The sequence below is a fragment of the Artemia franciscana genome, chromosome 12, assembly GCF_032884065.1.
Source record: "Artemia franciscana chromosome 12, ASM3288406v1, whole genome shotgun sequence".
NCBI lineage: Eukaryota > Metazoa > Arthropoda > Branchiopoda > Anostraca > Artemiidae > Artemia > Artemia franciscana.
In genome coordinates this window covers 16,542,913-16,563,173 of record NC_088874.1, presented here as the reverse complement: position 1 = coordinate 16,563,173, position 20,261 = coordinate 16,542,913, and the positions used below count along the sequence as shown (strand labels likewise).

Genomic DNA, 20,261 nt, shown 5'->3' with positions numbered 1-20,261 from the left:
CTGACGCGGGGATGCCATGGGTATTCTGTGGTAGCCACAACACTGTGCTGGGTAGAGAATTTAGAGTGGCGAAACCCTATATAGGCCAGTGTATTCTCCTGATGAGCCCTTATGTTGGGTGTTGCCTCTGAATTATTTGTCTATATTATTTTTTCTATTGTTCGGTAAATGACGACTTATTGACGACATGACTGCCTGTCCATGGATTATTCTTTATGGTTGATTGTGTGTGGCTATGCTGTTTGACCTATGTGATTGTATGGATGAGTAGGGTTAAGGCCTCATTCAAGTGCTGGTCTATATTAATCACTAATTTAGGAAAACAGTCTTCCTTTTCTCCTTCTGTCTCTTTTTTTTTGTGCTGTAGCATTGGTGATTTCTCTTTTCATGATATATATATATATATATATATATATATATATATATATATATATATATATATATATATATATATATATATATAACCATTATATAACCATTTGGACAATAAAATAGGTATTTTCATGCCCGAAGAATACCCATCCTAAAAACACCCCCATGGAAAATATTACCCCTCGTGGAAAATACTACCCCTCGTGGAAAATACTGGTTGGTCTCCAATAAATTTCCGTTGGTTTCCAGTAAATTTCGACTTTTAAAAAACGACAAGAAATCTCTTTAAACCCCCAAAAATGCTGGCTCTCTGAAAAAATAGTTGCACGAAAATGGAAAAAAAAGAGGAAAAAAAACGAAAAACGAAAAAGAAATTAACAAAAAGAGATGATAAGGAAAGAAAACAAAATTGCAAGAAAATTCTAATCGAAGGTTCAAGATAAACAGGGGCCAATACATCATCAAAAAGTTGTTCAGTTTATTGGTTATGTTTACCTGTAGGGGCAAGAGGGAGAGGGGGGGAAATCACTCCCCCTAGCTGAGAAGACTAGAGGTTGATTATTCAAATTCGTTAGATTTATTGGATTTATAGGGAGGGGGATGGTTAAAAAAGAAAACATGCATTTTTAGGAGTTTCAAGTTATGATTAGGAGTTTTTAATGCGCTATGCGGCAATATACTGAACAACAGAAAATTGAACATTGAAGATTTTTAAGATTTAACCAAAAAGTGAGGGGGCATGGGGTTATCAAATAAATCTTAGGACACCTAATCAACATTTTGAGCTACGTGTTTTATGCTTTCTCTGTGATGCAATACCTTTTGTATGGGGAATTTTCATGGAGGTTTTGGTGGGGAACAGATTTCCTTTGGGGGAGGGGGATTTCCAAGGAGGAAAAACACCTGTCCCAATTTTGTCTAGACTGTTTTTTCTAAAACATTCTTCAAACTTTGGGTCCTATAGGCTATGGTTCATATATACTCGTGAATTTAAATAGAAAATGGAAAACCTTATGCATTCCAGGAAATCAGATCTTCGCAACATTGTTGGGTTCAAAAGATTTTACTTTTTTGACCAAATGAAAATGCTTCTCAATGGCATTATTTTAATCCTTTAGGACTAACAGAAAACCTTTTGTAAAAAATTAAGAAAATTTGTAATTACTATCATAATTCTGATTGGACAAATGGATGGATTTTGAGAGTAATAAATCCAAGAATAATCGTATTTTGTCCCTTTGATGCAAGTTGCAGCTGCAGGCTTAATAAAAAATTCTATGTTTTAGAAGATAGATAGAGATTAAATAGTAGAGTTTTTATATAAAATACTTTTAAAGACAATCAGTAAAGGGAACTCTTTGCAATCACCATCCGGGTATTTTTTTCATTTTTTGATACTACAAAAGACTTTAAGTTAAGAATTAATATACCTTAGCGTAAAGAGCAGCTTTAAATTATTATATAATTATAAGAAACAATGGATAAGATTATGGGTAACGACGAGATCAAGGACCTCTTGGGTATTTCCTTATTTCCTTATTCTTATTGTCTTATTTCCAGCCTTTTAAGGTCGATATCTTGAGCTTTTGATTTTAAAATAAGTGGCAACACATGTGGTTTGTGGATCCTTGCGATTATTCCTGGCTTCAAATGGTAGGAATTGGGTTGATTTTACCCGCATGAATTCTGTTTTCCTTGTCGAACTGATTTTCTCCTCCACCCCCAATCAGAAGTCAAGGATCAATACAGTGACAAAAATTTGTAACCACATTAATGGGAAAGGGTTACTTACTTAAGTAGTGGCCAAACAACATGGAGTAAGTGGTAAGAGTGAAAACTGGCGCTTATGTAAAAAAAAAAAATATTACAAATTCTATTTAGCATTTAGTGGGTCCTGCTATGCATCAGACATGTTTTGAGACAGTTTAGGCATTTTAAATAGTTATAAATAAAAACAAAACAAAAAACAAGGGAACTTAAAACTTAAAACAAACAGGAATTATTCCGCATATGAAAGGAGCTGTCCTCTCCTCAACGCCCCACTCTTTATGCTAAAGCTTTGTATTGTTTTAAAAAGTAGAGTTATGAGGAAGAGTCAAAATTTAGCGGTGGTTTAATTTTGCGCAAACCCTGTGCCAAATGTGCTGAACTCGCGGAAACTAAAATGTGCAAACCCTGTCATTTTATCCGAAAATTTACTATTGCAGCTTCCGTCCCACCCTTGAAAGTTTGGCTGTTTGCATCTATTAATGCAACCATTTAGTTTAAAAAAAAGTAAAAATTTTATTCTCATTTTAATATCTGGCAAAATTATGCTGTCCGTTCAAATAGTGGCAACTATTTAGTGGCATACTATTGCAGCTTCTGTCCCACCCTTTAAAGTTTGGATGTCTGCATCTATTAATGCAACAATTTAATAATAAAAAAGGAAGTAAAATCGCATTTTCATTTTATTTTCTGGCAAAATTAGGCTGTCCGTTCAAATAGTGGTTTTGAATATTTTTTCCCTAAAAATGTTGCGTTTGAAGTAAGCGTCATTGACCTAGAGGCTACCTGATAAGTATGTCTCATTCTTCTAAGGTCGTTGACGAAATAAGGACATACCTATTGGGTATTATGAAAATAATGGCGATAAATACTTTATTAATTGCCTATTTATCATAACACTATTATTAATTACGCACTTGAATCAAAAACATTTCTTTTTTTTATTCTCTAAAGATATTGAAAGGGATATATACTTTTATATATATATATATATATAATGTATACATATATATATATATATATATATATATATATATATATATATATATATATATATATATATATATATATATATATATATATATATATATATATATATCATGAAAAGAGAAATCACCAATGCTACAGCACAAAAAAAAAAGAGACAGAAGGAGAAAAGGAAGACTGCTTTCCTAAACTAGTGATTAATATAGACCAGCACTTGAATGAGGCCTTAACCCCACTCATCCATACAATCACATAGGTCAAACAGCATAGCCACACACAATCAACCATAAAGAATAATCCATGGACAGGCAGTCATGTCGTCAATAAGTCGTCATTTACCGAACAATAGAAAAAATAATATAGACAAATAATTCAGAGGCAACACCCAACATAAGGGCTCATCAGGAGAATACACTGGCCTATATAGGGTTTCGCCACTCTAAATTCTCTACCCAGCACAGTGTTGTGGCTACCACAGAATACCCATGGCATCCCCGCGTCAGGTATCACCCCCAAAATACATGCCTATGAAAAAAAAAAAAACAGCAAATGTAAAACAACCAAGTAAAACCAAAACAAGCTTATCCTGTTAATATATCCCTCCCTTTAGCAACAATAGGTAAACTAAATATTATAAATTTTACCAAATCACAAATATTAACACATTGCAAAAAACCTGAATGAACTAAACAATTATAGAATTCATCTTTACCATGTGGCTAATTTTTTAAAAAAAATCCGCTCAATTAGAAACACAATTCAAAATAAATGGCGCTGTGACAACATTTCTCGAACCTCCGAAATTAGTTAAAAATTTCTTTAAGTATTTCTAGATAATTCTTTTGATATTTATTTAAAAGCTCGTTATAATGAAAACTAAATTTTTTAAATTGCCAAGTTAATTTATTTGCAGAAAAACCTCTTGATATCAATTTTTGGCTTAAGATTTTACATCTATTTTTAAAATCAATATAATTACTAAAAATCCTTGCATAACGAAGTAACTGTGAGAAAAACGCTGAATATGTGATATTTGAGTGTATATTACTTTGAGGGAATGGGAAACTAATCACTTCAAAATCAAAATCATCCGTTTTATTATACATTTTAAAACTTAATTTATTATTATCACAAATATTAATATTTAAATCTAAGAAATGATCTTCATGACCAGCGCCATGACTAGGCTCAAGAATAAGCTCTGATGGATATATATTTTTAGAAATATCAATGAAATCCTTACAATTTAAGACCAAAATATCATCTAAATATCTTTTATTATTTGACAAAGCATGTTTTAAATTAATTGGATTATTCTTATCCATCATATATTTATATTCTAGTTGACTTAAAAACAAGTCAGCTATAAATGGGCTGGCATTCCCCCCCATGGGAATTCCCATTATTTGCTTGTACAAATCACCCCCAAATCTTATATAAGTATTGTATAAAACAAATTCCAATAACTCAAAAATCATATCCAAGCTGTAACATCTCAAGTTAACTGTAGTATTAAAGCAGTTTGTCCATATGGCTTTTTTATTATAACTGTCTATTTTTAAGAACCTTTTACTAGATAAGAGGAAAGATTTCTTTATAACAGTTTTTAAATTATCAAACACTAAATTAAGTGATAAATTAGTATACATTGTCGCAAAATCGAAAGACTCAATTCTTTTAGCTGAAACCATTGTTAAAGAATCTATCACCTGCAGTGAATTATTAACACTCCAATATGGATTAAAATTCGAAAATTTTTTAATACCAGAACAATATGTTTTAAGTTTATTTACAATTTCCTTTAAAATTAAAGAGAGGTCAGTAGCAGCAATGCGGGTTGGACATTTAGCTGCTCCAGCAATAAACCGTGGTTTAGGGGGATTCTTATGAAATTTTAAAGTCCAATATAGGAAAGGGAACTTTTTATCATTGTCATTTATTTTAATATTAAAATTTTTAAAAAGTATTTCTTCAGTCTTTTCAATTAAATTCTCATCCTCTATATTTACCTTTTCATAAACATTAGTTGTGCATAACTCCCTTTTTAAGATATCACAATACATATATATATATATATATATATATATATATATATATATATATATATATATATATATATATATATATATATATATATATATATATATATATGTATATATAAAATATATAAAATACAATAAATATAATATAATATTATAAATATGATATATAATAAGTATATATAATATTTATATATAATATAATAATATATATAATAAAATAGTAAATATAATATAATAAATATAATAAAAATATATAAAATATATATAAGATACATTTTTTAAGATATATACTTTTTAAGTATAGATTGTTGTATTTAAACGAACTGCAGAAGCTTTTAAACGTCGTATTTCTCTTTTATGAATAGCTCTATGTTTGATTTAACGGGATTTATGCCTTTCTGAATTATGTTTTTGGGCTGCAAATAGATGAACTCGTATAGGTTGCGAAAGGGAGGGGGTGGTCGAGACCCAGAAATAGCTTTAAATCGTCGACATCAGGGTATCAATAATCGAGGTAAGCGATAGTGGAAATCTTTATGAATATTGGTCGAAATGTGAACCACATTGCTTTTTCCAAGAGCCCTTGGAGTTGCATTTCTTGACAAGCCTTTGATCCTCCAAAGTCTGGATAATTGATTTTTGTGATTTTTCTTAGACCTCATTAGAATTTTGTTTCTGGGATGTTCATGAATATTTCAAAAAATTTGAGGGAACGTAATTCTGAGCACAATCCTTCACTGATTTGTCCTGCTGTGTGTTTGAAAAAAAATATTTTATTTTGTTTTACTTTATTTATCAAAGACAGGGATTTATTCTAATAAAGTATTTTCCTGTTCTGTCCCCTTTGATTTGTTTAATTGTTTTCTGTTTTGCTGAAATAGCCTGCTATCTAATATATGCTAGTGTATTAGGTAATTTTAGGCTACTAGAAAGTCGTACTGAACTTGCCTGGCAAAATCATTAGCACATTCCTCGAGGCCATGCATCCCCTGTTGGGATCACCTAATTAAAGAAAAGATGACACTGTAGCCTACCTCAACAGGATTTAGGGGGTGCCTATTTTTGCTGCTTATCAAAAGGTTACTCTTACGGAAGACTTGAGTAAAAGTTTATCTATTTTTTACCGAATTCTGGCTGCTATTTGTAGTTGGAGCTACCCATTCCATCGCCCTAAATCTTCTTGGGTGCAGTCTCCTTGGCGTTCCTTATCCTAAAACTTTCCCCACTTTATCAGGAAATAATAGTCGTCTAAATATTTTCGTTCATCTAACTCTATTATAACATCCTTCTTTAGCTTTGCTCCTATTTGTTTAGCGTATATTATCTTTTATAGGAAGTAATGGTACTGTTTCAAGACCCAAACCTACAAGATGGCTGGGATCCTACCATAGATCAGATGAGTCTCCGTCCTCTCCTTCAGCTGTTCCCACCCATGCAATAGCTTTGGCTTCAGCCTTGGCTTATATCAGTGGCACATCGTCTGAGAGCTCTTCAACGATAACGACGTCAGCAACTCAGTCATGTTCTGCGGCTCGACCTGTTACTATGACGACGCTAGCACCTGGTAATATCTCTTTTTGTAATATTTAACAAAAAAAAATCTATTTTTTTTTTAACTGAAAGTAAGGAGCAACATTAAAACTTAAAACGACCAGAAATTACTCCGTGTATGAAAGAGGCTGTTCCCTTCTCAATGCCCCGCTCTTTACGCTAAAGTTTGACTCTTTCACTCAATTTTACTTTATTAAACAGTAAAAAACTTTAGCGTAAAGAGTGGGGCGTTGAGAAGGGAACATTTGAGGATAAGAACGATACTATAGCTTGGAATACAGGAATAAAAATTAAATTGTATCGGAAATGAAATTTTAAATAAGTAAATTGTCAGTCGGGTATTAGAAGGACACATCTCTGTAATTGTAAACTCTTCTGATATTCTGCCATTTCCTCATGAAGATTTAGTTGTCTTCGCTGACGACAGCAATATCCTATGTGCTGAAGAAACAGAACAAGCTTTGGAGGTTAAACATCAAATGCTTGTGGAACGGTCTTACCACTGGTTTGATACTAACCGACGTGCTTTAAATATCGCTAAATCACACTTTCTCATATTTTCAAGAACTGGCAAGGTATGCCCGGCCTTATCAAATATATCTACCTCGAAAGGACCTTTGTCTTGACCTAACGTAAGATACGTGCGTTTCCTTGGAATTTTGTCGGATGAGAATCTTTCTTTTAGAAACCACATCAAGATGGTCCAAGCAAAAATATCACGTAATCTTGGGATTATTCGAAAATTTAGACACATTTTTTCTGGATTTATTCTTCGGACCCTGTATTTTTCACTCATTCAGCAGTATTTAGCTTGCTGCAACTTGATTTGGATGTCTACTTTTCACTCCCTACTCCATCCGATTAAACTAATTCATCAAAAGGCTCGGTAGTTAGTTAACGAATTTAATAAAGGACATCGAAAAGTGCTTTTGAATACTTATGCACTCTATGTCATCTCCTGCCCTTCAATATTTTTCAAGTATCTTCATGGTGAGCTGCCTCGCTGTTTCAATTCCTTCTTTCCCGATTTATCAAACAGTTCGTGGTAACGAACTGTAGTAAGGAGCGACCTGGCTCAATAGTAACCGAAACTCTAAAAAAATGGAATTTTGATAACAATAGTTACATCAAAAGAATCGCATTTTAATGCTGATTTTAAATATACAAGTTTTATCAAGATCAGTTATACCCGTCAAAAGTTGCGAGCCTGAGAAAATTTGCCTCATTTTAAAAAATAGGGAGAAACACCCCCCAAAAGTCATACAATAGTAACGAAAATCACACCATCAGATTAAAAGTATCAAAGAATCTTATTGTAGAAGTTTCAAGCTCCTATTTACAAAAATGTGAAATTTCACATTTTTGCCAGAAGACAGATCACGGATGCGTGTTTATTTGTTTTCTTGTTTTTTTTTTGTTTTGTTTTTTTCCCAGGGTTGATCGTATCGACCGAGTGGTCCTAGAGTCTTACGAGAGGGCTCATTCTAACGGAAATTAAAAGTTCTAGTGCCCTTTTTAAGTGACCAAAAAAATTGGAGGGCCACGCTCATTTTTTCCCCAAAGTCACCAGATCGAAATTCTGAGTTATCTATTTTATTCACTATAGTCAAAAAATTTAATAACTATGTCTCTAGGGACGACTTACTCCCCCGCATTCGTCGTGGGAGGGGCTGCAAGTTGAAAACTTTGACCTGTGTTTACATGTTGGAAGTGACAGACGTTTTCAGGTGGACTTTTTTGGTAATTCATTTTTGGACGTCACTAAATTACAGAAATCAGCAGGTAGTTGTATACGTCCTGAAATTGAGTCTACTGTTTGACCAGAGTCATCGTTCTACAATCGGACACGCATATTTGTAGTTAATTTTAATATTTTTACACGTGCCCATAAATTAGAATTTTTTAGGCAAGCATTCATTTCGTCTGCAGGAGTTAAACTACGTAAAAATTGCGAATATACAACATTCTTGGCTTTCCCATTGCCTCTGCATATACAAAGCCGTATGTACTAATAATGACATCATATGCAAACACTCTTTTTACAAAAAAACGAACATGCATACACACAACTCGTTTTATATAGATAGATAGATAGATAGATAGATACAATACAAATTAACTGCGTAAAACTTGCGAATATACAACATCCTTCGCTGTCCAATTGTCGCTGCATATAAATAGATTGTCAGGTTTACCGACCCTCGAACATGCAACGTACAATTGTCCATGGGAAAAACAATCAGTATTAAGATCTATAGCCTACCACATTTTTCTAATGATTGACCTTGAGCTTTGTTAATGGTGATTGCAAATGCTAATCGAATTGGGAATTGCAATCTTTAAATTGAAAAGGCAGATCCGTTGGAATCATGGGAATGCGAGGAATAAGAACAGCCTCACCCTCAAAAGGCCCTGTCAAGATTGTGGCCTCTATTAGGTTTTCCATTGTGTTTTTTTACGGCAAGTCAAGTGCCATTGCAAAGCTTTGGTGGGTTTATATTTCTTAAAAGTATTATTGGTACGCCTATTTTTAGTTGTAGCACGTGTGATGGAAACCCTGAAAGATCTATGGAATTTAAAAATTCAGATGGATAATTAACCGCTTCATTTGGTTCCAAAACTGTGTCGACTGACTTGTAAAGGACTGCCTGGTCTCGAATCTTGGTCAAAACAATATTGTTGATTTCGTGGACGTCTATATTTTTGGGTGCGAGAATCGCTCTTTCACTTAGCCATTTATTATTTTTAAAATTTTTTAGAATATTCGGAAATACTTTTTCAATCAATTCATTTTTGGACGTCACTAAATTACAGAAATCAGCAGGTAGTTGTATACGTCCTGAAATTGAGTCTACTGGGAGCTTTCCGTTTCCAATTGGCAATTTCAAAGCAGAATGAGCAGTTCTTCCACCAGGCAGCAATGTTGCGGCTAGTCTGGACGACGCAATTGCCAACGCTATATCATTTTTTGATCAAATTGATGCCAGAATTAGTTTTATCACAAATGTTTTACCAGTACCTCCTGGCGCATCCAAAAAGAAAATTTTTCCAACGTTGTTATCGACACAATGCATTATCGTATCATAAATGTCTTTTTGTTCCGACGTTAACTTGGAAATGTTATTTTGTACATACGACAATAGATCACTCGTACTGTAACTTTGTTCACGATCCAATTCTACACATGTCGAAACAGCAGCGATACGGTAAGGTGAAGGCATTCCCAAATCCCGAAGAGGTTTGTTTGCCATACGTACGCACAAATCTTCTATAATAACTAAAGTGTAGTTATAAATTTCTGATGTAAAATCAAAAGTCATATCTGACGTCTCTAACTGTTTTCGATGGAGTATATCTTCGGACATTTTTGACTTATATTTTTCCCATAACTCTGTAGGAGCTGATGGAGAGCAAGTTGTTAAAATGATGCCAAACAATGCACGAATTTGACTTGGGGTTGACGTTTCGCACGCGTCATTGATGCAGTTATCCCAGTGTTGGTCATTCTCCAAAGGGAAGGGACACAAGAATAAGAATAGAAGAGACAAGGGCGATCACCCCTCCTAGCTTATTAGGAATAGACCGCAAAATAGCGTATGCAAACAGAAAATATCATTCCGGTTGAATATGAGCTGGGGTAACCAATGGGTTAGCAGGAATGAAATTATCTGGGTCCCCTAGAAGATAGGGTCTAGTTAAGGAGAGAGTCACAAGAAAAAAGACAAGGACTATAAACCCCACGGTATCCTTAATGGTAAAATAAGGGTGGAACGGTAACTTGTCTAAGTTAGCGTTAATTCCAAGGGGGTTATTTGAACCTCTTTGATGAAGGAATAAAAGATGAATTATTGTCAGACCGGCTACCAGAAAGGGGATCAAGAAATGAAAAGTGAAAAATCGCGTCAGAGTAGGGTTATCAACAGCAAACCCCCCTCATAACCATTGTACTACATCGTTACCAATATAAGGTACGGCGGATACTAAGTTTGTAATTACAGTCGCCCCCCAGAAGGACATTTGACCTCACGGGAGAACATACCCTAAAAAAGCAGCGGCCATCACAAGAAACAAAAGAGCAATTCCAGTCATTCATGTCTCGAAATAATGAAAAGAACCATAATACATCCCTCGGCCAATATGAAAATAAATACAAATAAAGAAAAAAGAGGCACCATTGGCGTGGACAGTTCGGAGCAGTCAACCGTAGTTGACATCTCGGCAAATATGGGCCACTCTAGAGAAAGCTAAGTCTACTCTCGCCGTGTAATGCATCGCTAAAAAAAGTCCAGTAACAATTTGAATAAGAAGACAGAGGCCCAGGAGAGAGCCAAAGTTTCATCAAATAGAAATGTTGGCCGGCACAGGTAGATCCACCAAGGCAGAATTAATGATTTTAAGGGTAGGTTGCGTCTTACGTAGAGATAACATTTTATTTCCTAATATTACGGAATCACTAGATCATTGACCGTAAAGGTTTTTTATTACTGTTTAAAAAATCAATGACCAGCAGGAGTGCTAAAAATAAATACACCACTATAAACGAGTAGGCCAATATGGTAAGTCTATTAACATTAAAATTGATGATCACGAAATTGGTGGGATAAAGGTAGCCCGAGGAAGGGCTCATAAACATGAAATTCTTATTTAAAACTAAGAAAGACAAGACAATTGTAGGTACCACTCATATAAATGACGTTAAATCCACAGCAAATTTCTCGTTAGCTCTTAGCGAAGACACATAAATAAACATTACGAGAATCCCCCCTAGAAAGATCAAAAAGAGAATTAGTGAAATTCACAGAGAAACATTTTTAAGCATAACATAAATCAATAAAGTTTGAACGAACAACGAGAGTGTAAAAGCAAGAGGATGATTCATTAGAAGTATAAATATGGAAATAACAACGATAGATCCTAGGATGTCAAAAGGTAGTTTAATAAAAATATTAACTTTGGAAGTTAAAGATGTTAATAACTCTTTTGAAGACCGAGAGATTCCTCTAAATTCGGTTTACAAGACCGATGTTATTTTTTAATTACTCAGTCAATCATAATAATTTACCTATCACTTTCTTTAGGATTACTAATTTTCTCTTCAAGAAACAAGCATCTTCTAGTAACTCTATTGAGATTAGAATTTCTCATTCTTTTATTGTTCAGATTATTGGTATATTCAAATTATATGAGAATAATTAACGCATTCATCTTTCTTAGAGTCACAGTTTGTGAAGGAGCTCTAGGATTATCAGTATTGGTATCTTTAGTACGTTCGTCAGGATCAGATCAAGTACAGTTCCTAAATGAATAAGTGGTTCTTTACCTCAAGTTTAATATACTTAATATTAATATACAAGTTAATATCAGAATTCCATCTAGAGTGGGGAATTATTCTTTTAACATTGACTTCAGGAATTTTCTTTTTAATAGTTATCAGATTAAAGCCAAGTTGGCCATTAAGCTATAGAACTATTCTTGTAAGCTTGTTTGTCCTCCTGTGACTCACCTTTACTACGCAGTCATTCATCTTATTCTACGTCTTCTTTGAGTGCTCTCTAATTCCCACAATTATTTTAATCCTCGGGTGAGGTTACCAGCCAGAGCGTCTACCTGCTTCCTATTATTTCTTATTCTACACTCTACTATCCTCTTTACCTCTACTCTTTATCATCATTGCTCATACGAGTATTTATTCGTCATCCTTCTTACAATTTTGGGGTAATTTCATAGACAAGATAATCTTCTTGCTAGCCATCCTTTCTTTTCTAGTGAAACTCCCGGTTTATTTTGCACACATTTGATTACCTAAGGCTCACGTAGAGGCTCCAGTAACTGGCTCTATAGTATTAGCCGCTATTCTCCTCAAGCTAGGGGGTTACGGCCTCTATTTAGTACAAGCATTAAATATTTATAGAGAAACAACATTAATAGGGGTCTGCTTAATAGGCGGGATCTTCAGCTGCTTGATCTGTCTACGCCAATCTGATGTCAAATCCTTAATTGCTTATTCCTCCGTCGCTCACATATCATTCGTCATTCTAGGTATACTTATATCTTGTACTTACACCAACATAAGATCAATTTTAATAATGGTATCTCACGGGATCTGTTCCTCTGGATTATTCTACTTAAGCTATCTATTTTATGCGCGCATCTGAAGTCGCAGATTCCTTCTTACCCGTAGAATAATCTCTCTTTTTCCATATTTATGTTTTTGATGACTCAGTCTTAGCTTTCTCAATATAGGATTACCCCCCTCACTTAACTTCTTTTCCGAAATATATTTTTTTATCGGCGTAGTTAGTCTAGACTGAATAGTAGTAGGCTTATCTGGAATCTTATGTTTTCTTTCATCTTGCTATTGTATTTATTTATACTCCAGTACAAGTCACGGGGAGAGATTATATATCTTTAGCTGATTAGAATATAACTTAAAGGAATATATAATCGGAAGAGCTCATCTGATTCCGTTACTGACTTTAATTTTCGTCTACTGTTATAGTTTAAAGAGAATATTAGTTTGTGGAACTAAAGGAGAGTCATCTCTGACAGTATTGTTATATTTTGTATCAGGCTACATCTTACTATTTATCGGAGTAATAAGTGTTTGTTGCTCATTTTTATTATTCCTATCAGATGAAATCTACTTATTAAAAGTATCCTTTTTGCATTTGGATTATCAAGTGTGCTTTGATTGGCTAAGACTATCATTCATCTTCTTAGTTCTCTTAATCTCTTCTCAAGTTATAATTTATTCTTCTTATTACATAAGAGGTGAAACTTTTGTTAATCGTTTCATATACATAATATTAGGATTCATCTCATCTATGGTTCTGTTGATTATATCTTCGGATGGATTGAGATTAATATTAGGTTGAGATGGGCTAGGTATCACTTCATATCTATTAATTATATTTTACAAAAATTATAATTCTTCCTCTAGAGGAATAATTACTATTTTAAGAAACCGAGTAGGTGATGTATTAATCTTATGGTCATTGGGGCTAATATTTTACTCTAAGAGCTGGGACTATATATTCTTAAGATACTTCTCTTTATCAATTATGCTTTTCTTCATTTCATCTTCTTTTACCAAAAGAGCTCAACTACCTTTTTCTGCATGGTTACCAGCAGCCATGGCGGCTCCTACCCCTGTCTCATCCCTAGTCCATTCATCCACACTAGTGACAGCCGGGATTTATTTGATAATTCGTTTGTCTCCCTCATTTGAAGAGAGAGGGTGTTTTTTACTCGTTGTCATGGGGGCCTTAACTTCCTTTTTTTCAGGCCTGGCTGCGTTCGGAGAAAACGATCTAAAACGAGTAATTGCGTTATCTACATTAAGCCAGCTAGGGGTAATAATATTTTCTCTAGGCTTAGGGCTCACTCTATTTTGTTATTTTCATCTTTTTGCCCATGCACTTTTTAAGGCTCTTCTTTTTATATGTTCGGGGGTCGTAATTCATTCGCTAGGGGTACAAGATATGCGTCGTATAGGAGGGGTATCCAGGATACTCCCTTACACTAGTTATATTATCTTAGTTTGCTCTCTTAGATTGATAGGGTTCCCGTATTTATCGGGTTTCTTTTCAAAAGACCTAATTATTGAATCTTCAGAGAGTCTGTATATATTATTTCCTAGTGTACTTATATTAGTTTCATGTCTTCTAACAAGAACTTACTCTTCACGAATTGCGATAATATGTTTGTGCTCCTATAATTATAATTTAAGCTGTCAATACAGGGACGAAGAGGGGGAGTATCTAACTCCTCTTTTTGTTCTTTATTGAGGGGCTGTTATAGGGGGGTATATCTTTTATTGATGTTTTCTGGGGGACGTAAGAATCATCTTAGGTCCATTTGAAAAGATTCTCCTCCTCTCCCTTATTACAGTAGGGGTGATTTTACCTTACTTTGTCAAATCATTTAGTTCAAGCCTAAGACATTATGTAAGTAGAATAATATTTCTACCATACATTACAGGGCGAACAAGCTTCATACCTTTATTTATGGGTGAACTCCTCTATCATGAGGGTGATTGTGGTTGGGTAGAAGAAGCGGGGCCGTCATTAATCTATCATAATAGCTTACGGGGGTCATCTTTATTTTCGTTCCTAACCTCCTCTCCATATAAGGTACTTATCCTATCTTCTTTATTATTCACACTATTTATATATTTCTATAGCTTAATAAGAGCACAACACTGAAGATGTTGGGGTGGATGATTCCTGGAAATATTTAAAGGATATTTATCCATTTATGCATTGAAAATGCATTGTATTAAATATACTATATAAATAGGCAGTGAGTAGAATTTAACTACCCGGTTGAAGAGTTAGCAGCTCCCATCCTTCTTTCTGCCTCTTAACAGGGGTCATCCCTTCCTCTTCATTAACAATGAAGCGCTATCAATTAGCTTCTGCTAAAGAGTGGGGGCCGAAAGGCCTAAATTCAGGTCGAAACTGGATTTGATAACATCAATTCTCACTCTGAGAGAAGGAACATCCCTCTTTTAGGATGCAAACCCAATGTTCTATTTAAACTATTCTCCTGAATAAAGTGTCTTTGATAAAGTTAATGATTATTTAATTCATCTTAGGGCACCTTCCCTTCACTCATAAAATACCCCTGCAACAAGGATGAAAGTAAAGAAGATAATCAGGTAGGTTGTCGGTGAAGACATATTCAAATATACCATAGGTAGAAGTAAAGTAATCTCTACATCAAAAATAAGAAAAATTAGAGTAATAACAAAGAACCGAATAGAAAAGGGGGTACGAGAGGAATTCAAAGGATCGAATCCGCATTCAAATGGTGAACTCTTTTCGCGATCCAGAGAGACTTTCTTATTCACAAACATTCCGAGGGTTAATATAATAAAAACAAGCATAAAAATTCTTAGTCAAATTAAAATAATTACCTCTCCCTAACAGGATCTCTTGATTGGAAGTCAAGTATAATATTTATACTAGAAAGATCCTATTCACCTCATCAGTAGATAGAAAGATAGAGAAACAATCAGACAACATCAACAAAGTGTCAATATCAAGCTGCAGCTTCAAACCCAAAATGATGTTGGGGAGAAAAGTAGCACTTAGCGTGACGTAAGATACAAATTATAAGAAAAATAGTACCAATAAGTACATGTAAACCATGAAAACCTGTCGCTAAAAAGAATGTAGACCCATAGATTCTATCCGCAATAGTAAACGAGGCTTCTATGTACTCCAACCCTTGAAGAAATGAAAAATATAACCCCAGCAATACAGTAAATAGAAGCCCCTGGAGGCATTGATCAAAATTATTTTCTATTAAGGCATGGTGGGCTCAAGTTACCGTAACTCCTGAAGCCAGTAGAATACTTGTATTAAGCAGGGGCACTTGAAATGGATTAAAGCTTTCCACTCCGATCGGGGGTCATAAGGCCCCAACTTCAATATTTGGCGACAAACTTCTGTGAAAAAATGCCCAAAAGAAAGAGACAAAAAAGAAAACTTCAGAGATAATAAATAGGATTATTCCCCATCGCAACCCGAATCCGACCCTCGTTGAATGTATTCCTTGAAAAGTAGCTTCTCGTGATACGTCTCGTCATCATTGATACGAAACAAATATGATTGTTATTAATCCTGTAAAAAATAGCATTCTATCAAATGAATGAAACCATTTGACAAGTCCAGAAGTCATCGCAAAAGCTCCCATTCCGGTAGCTAGGGGTCAAGGTCTAATATTAACCAAATGATACGGGTGATTTAATTGATTCATTATTCTCTTGCATAGAGAGTCATTAGAGTCATAAAAACATAAGATTGAATAATAGCTACAGAGAATTCCAACATTAATAGGATAATCTGTGAAAATACTACAATTGAAGTAACATATAAATTTTCCAGGGTACCTTGGGCCCCTAAAAGAGTCAATAGGAGATGGCCGGCAATTATATTAGCCGCAAGACGGACAGAGAGTGTAATAGGCCGAATCATATTTCTAATGATTTCAATTAATACCATGAAAGGTATTAAAGGTGCCGGTGTTCCTAAAGGTACAAGATGGGCTAAAGCATTCGTTGTCTCCTTAATCCAAGTATATAGAATAAAAGAGATTCACAGAGGAACTGCTAGTCTTAAGGTAACTGCTAAATGTCTAGTAGCGGTAAAAATATAAGGGAATAAACCAATAAAATTATTAAATAAAATAAATAAGAAAAGGGCAATAACTAGGATATTGGCACCAAATCTTGCTGGGCCTATAAGGAGGGATATCTCCCGATTTAATCCCATTAAAACTCTCTTAGCCAAAAATTGAGGTCGCGAAGGAATCAATCAGAAAGATATTACTATAAACAAAAGTGGGATTAGTATTCTTAATCAGTTGGATAAAAAAGAGGAAGTCGGATCAAATACTGAAAAAAGGTTTGCTATCATTTTCAATTTAAGTAAACAGTTCGATCAGAGAAGCCTTTAGCAGAAGAAACTGAACGGGGTTGATAGAGGAAAAATACCATAGTTATAATAGCTCATAGTAAAGCTATAGAGACAAGGAAAACCATAATTCAAGGAAGTGGTATCATTTGAGGAATAAGAGACTGCCATCGGCTTCTTAAAGTTGACAACCTTATATTTATTAATAAACTAAGTCTCTGTACCACAGGGGGTAATTACCATAAGAGAGCTTAAGAGGCTACCGCTTGACTTTCAGCCACCCTATGAAATTTGTAACTCAAGTCACTTTAGAAAGTCTCTCTCTCCAACAGCTTCAATCACAATAGGTATAAAACTATGTCCAGATCCACAAATTTCGGAACATTGTCCATAAAATACTCCGGGTATATTCACTAGAAGTCTGGACTGATTAAGCCGGCCTGGGACTGCATCCATCTTAATACCTAGAGATGGCACAGCTCATGAGTGTAGAACGTCATCTGAAGTAATCATCAGACGGATAGCTTGATTATAGGGCACTGGCATACGATTGTCTACATCAAGTAAACGATATATACCGGTAGAAAGTTCATTTGAAGGGATTATGTATGAATCAAATTGAATATCGTCAAAATCAGAGTATTCATAGGATCAGTATCACTGATGCCCCGTTACTTTAATAGTCAAGGCAGGGTTATGAATTTCATCAATTAAATAGAGAAGACGAATAGAAGGAAGGGCGATAGCTACTAAAATAATAGCAGGAATAACGGTTCAAACCGTCTCGATTGCCTGGCCATCAAGTAGATAACGATGGAGAAATTTATTAGAAAACAACGCAGCTAAGAAAAAGCCTACTAGAGAAGTAATTAAGATTACTACTAGTAAAGCATGGTCATGGAAAAAAATAAGTTGTTCTATGAGAGGTGAATTCCCATTTTGTAAACCTAGTTGGAATCATTGAGACACTTTTAAAGGGGGTACCCATCTTTGGAGTTTAAATCCAATGCATATATGTTTCTGCCACTTTAAAATGTAGAGATTATAGTAATTTCTTCATAGGAGTGATCGGCAGGCGGATGGGGATGATTTCATTCCACACTTGATCTTAAATTAAGTGAAAAAATATTAATTCGTTTAGCGATCATGGCCTCTCAAATACAAAAAATAAATATTAATGTAGCAATTATAGATGTAACTCTCCCTAATGAAGAAATTACATTTCATGAAGCATATGTATCTGGATAATCTGCGTAACGACGTGGCATTCCAGCGAGACCTAAGAAATGTTGAGGGAAAAAAGTTAAGTTTACTCCTAAAAATATAATAAAGAAATGTACCTTAAGAAGAAACTGATTCATTCTTAATCCGGTCATTAGAGGAAATCAATGTACAAATCCTGCTATGATAGCAAAGACAGCACCCATTGATAAAACATAGTGGAAATGGGCAACTACATAATAAGTATCATGGAGAACAATATCAATTCTAGAGTTCGACAGGACAACTCCTGTAAGCCCTCCCACAGTAAACAAAAATACAAATCCTAGGGCCCACAACATAGATGGAGTTATAGTAAGTCGTGTCCCGTGTAAAGTTCCGATTCATCTAAAAATCTTAATCCCCGTAGGAATTGCAATAATCATAGTTGCAGCAGTAAAATAAGCTCGAGTGTCCACGTCCATTCCCACAGTAAATATATGATGAGCCCAGACAACAAAACCAAGAATACCAATTGCAAGTATAGCATAAATCATACCTAATGTACCAAATGCTTCCTTCTTACCTCTTTCTTGGCTAATAATGTGGGACACTATCCCGAATCCAGGTAAAATTAAAATATACACTTCAGGATGGCCAAAAAATCAAAATAAATGTTGATAAAGGATGGGATCCCCACCACCTGCGGGGTCGAAGAAAGAAGTATTTAAGTTACGATCAGTTAACAGTATAGTAATAGCCCCCGCTAGGACTGGAAGTGATAAAAGGAGAAGAACGGCGGTGATTCCTACTGCTCAGACGAAGAGAGGTATACGGTCAATAGATATTGACTGGGGTCGTATATTAATGATAGTAGTAATAAAATTTACAGCCCCTAAGATAGAGGAAACTCCAGCTAAATGAAGCGAGAAAATAGCTAAATCTACAGAAGGTCCGGCATGGGCAATGGCTGAGGATAGAGGGGGATAAACTGTTCATCCAGTTCCTGCACCTCTCTCAACTATAGATCTGGCCAAGAGAAGAGTCAAGGATGGTGGAAGTATTCAAAATCTTAAATTATTTAACCGGGGAAATGCTATATCCGGGGCCCCCAATATAATGGGTACTAGCCAGTTACCAAATCCCCCAATCAAGATTGGTATAACCATGAAAAAAATTATAATAAATGCATGAGCTGTCACAATAACATTATATACTTGTTCATCGCCAATCAGGGAACCTGGTTGACCCAACTCTGCTCGAATGAGCATTCTTAAAGAAGTCCCAACTATACCTGCTCAAGCCCCAAAAATAAAGTATAAAGTTCCAATATCCTTGTGATTCGTAGAATAAAATCAACGTTGCATAAGTAAAGTGGCCGATTATAGGTGCTAAATTGTAAATTTAGTTAAGGATTATTCCCTTTACTATGATTAATTTACGGCTCAGTAGTTTAAAAAAAAAATACAAGATTGCAAATCTTGAGTTGTTTCTAACCCGGGCCTAATTAACTAAAAATTATTTTATTGTAAGCAGGGTGATGTGTATATAAGTGTTCTGTGCACGTAAGATTTTGATTCTTAAAGAGAAATTTACATTTCATATATAATAAGAAGAGATGGGGTGCCTGATAAAAAGGATTACGTTGATGATCTTAGCAATTCTGGAGAAACAAAACTTGAATGTTGACAGGAAAATTCCTGGTATCTAGATCTGGTGATTCCAAAGTAGATTCATCAATTAATCGGCCATATAAGAGTGGTCTACCAGTATCTAAAGAAGCAAAAAAGCCACTTCCGGGAAAACGTGGTGATTGATAACCACATACCGGTAGACGTGACTATTAAAGTCAAAGATATTTATAACATATGTCGTCATTTTTGATATGACGGTGACGTCATTCAAGATATTTAAGACATATGTT

At 34.7% G+C, this 20,261-nt stretch overlaps 3 pseudogenes across 1 annotated transcript; 1 reads left to right on the top strand and 2 right to left on the bottom strand.

Annotated features, from left to right (window-relative positions):
• Positions 1-5,594: 5,594 nt before the first annotated feature.
• LOC136033447 (NADH-ubiquinone oxidoreductase chain 5-like) lies at positions 5,595-19,012 on the top strand (annotated as a pseudogene).
• LOC136033760 (ATP synthase subunit a-like) lies at positions 15,207-17,302 on the bottom strand (annotated as a pseudogene).
• LOC136033759 (cytochrome c oxidase subunit 1-like) lies at positions 17,425-19,608 on the bottom strand (annotated as a pseudogene). Its single transcript, XR_010619010.1, has one exon. The product of XR_010619010.1 is annotated as a cytochrome c oxidase subunit 1-like (transcript).
• Positions 19,609-20,261: the final 653 nt, after the last annotated feature.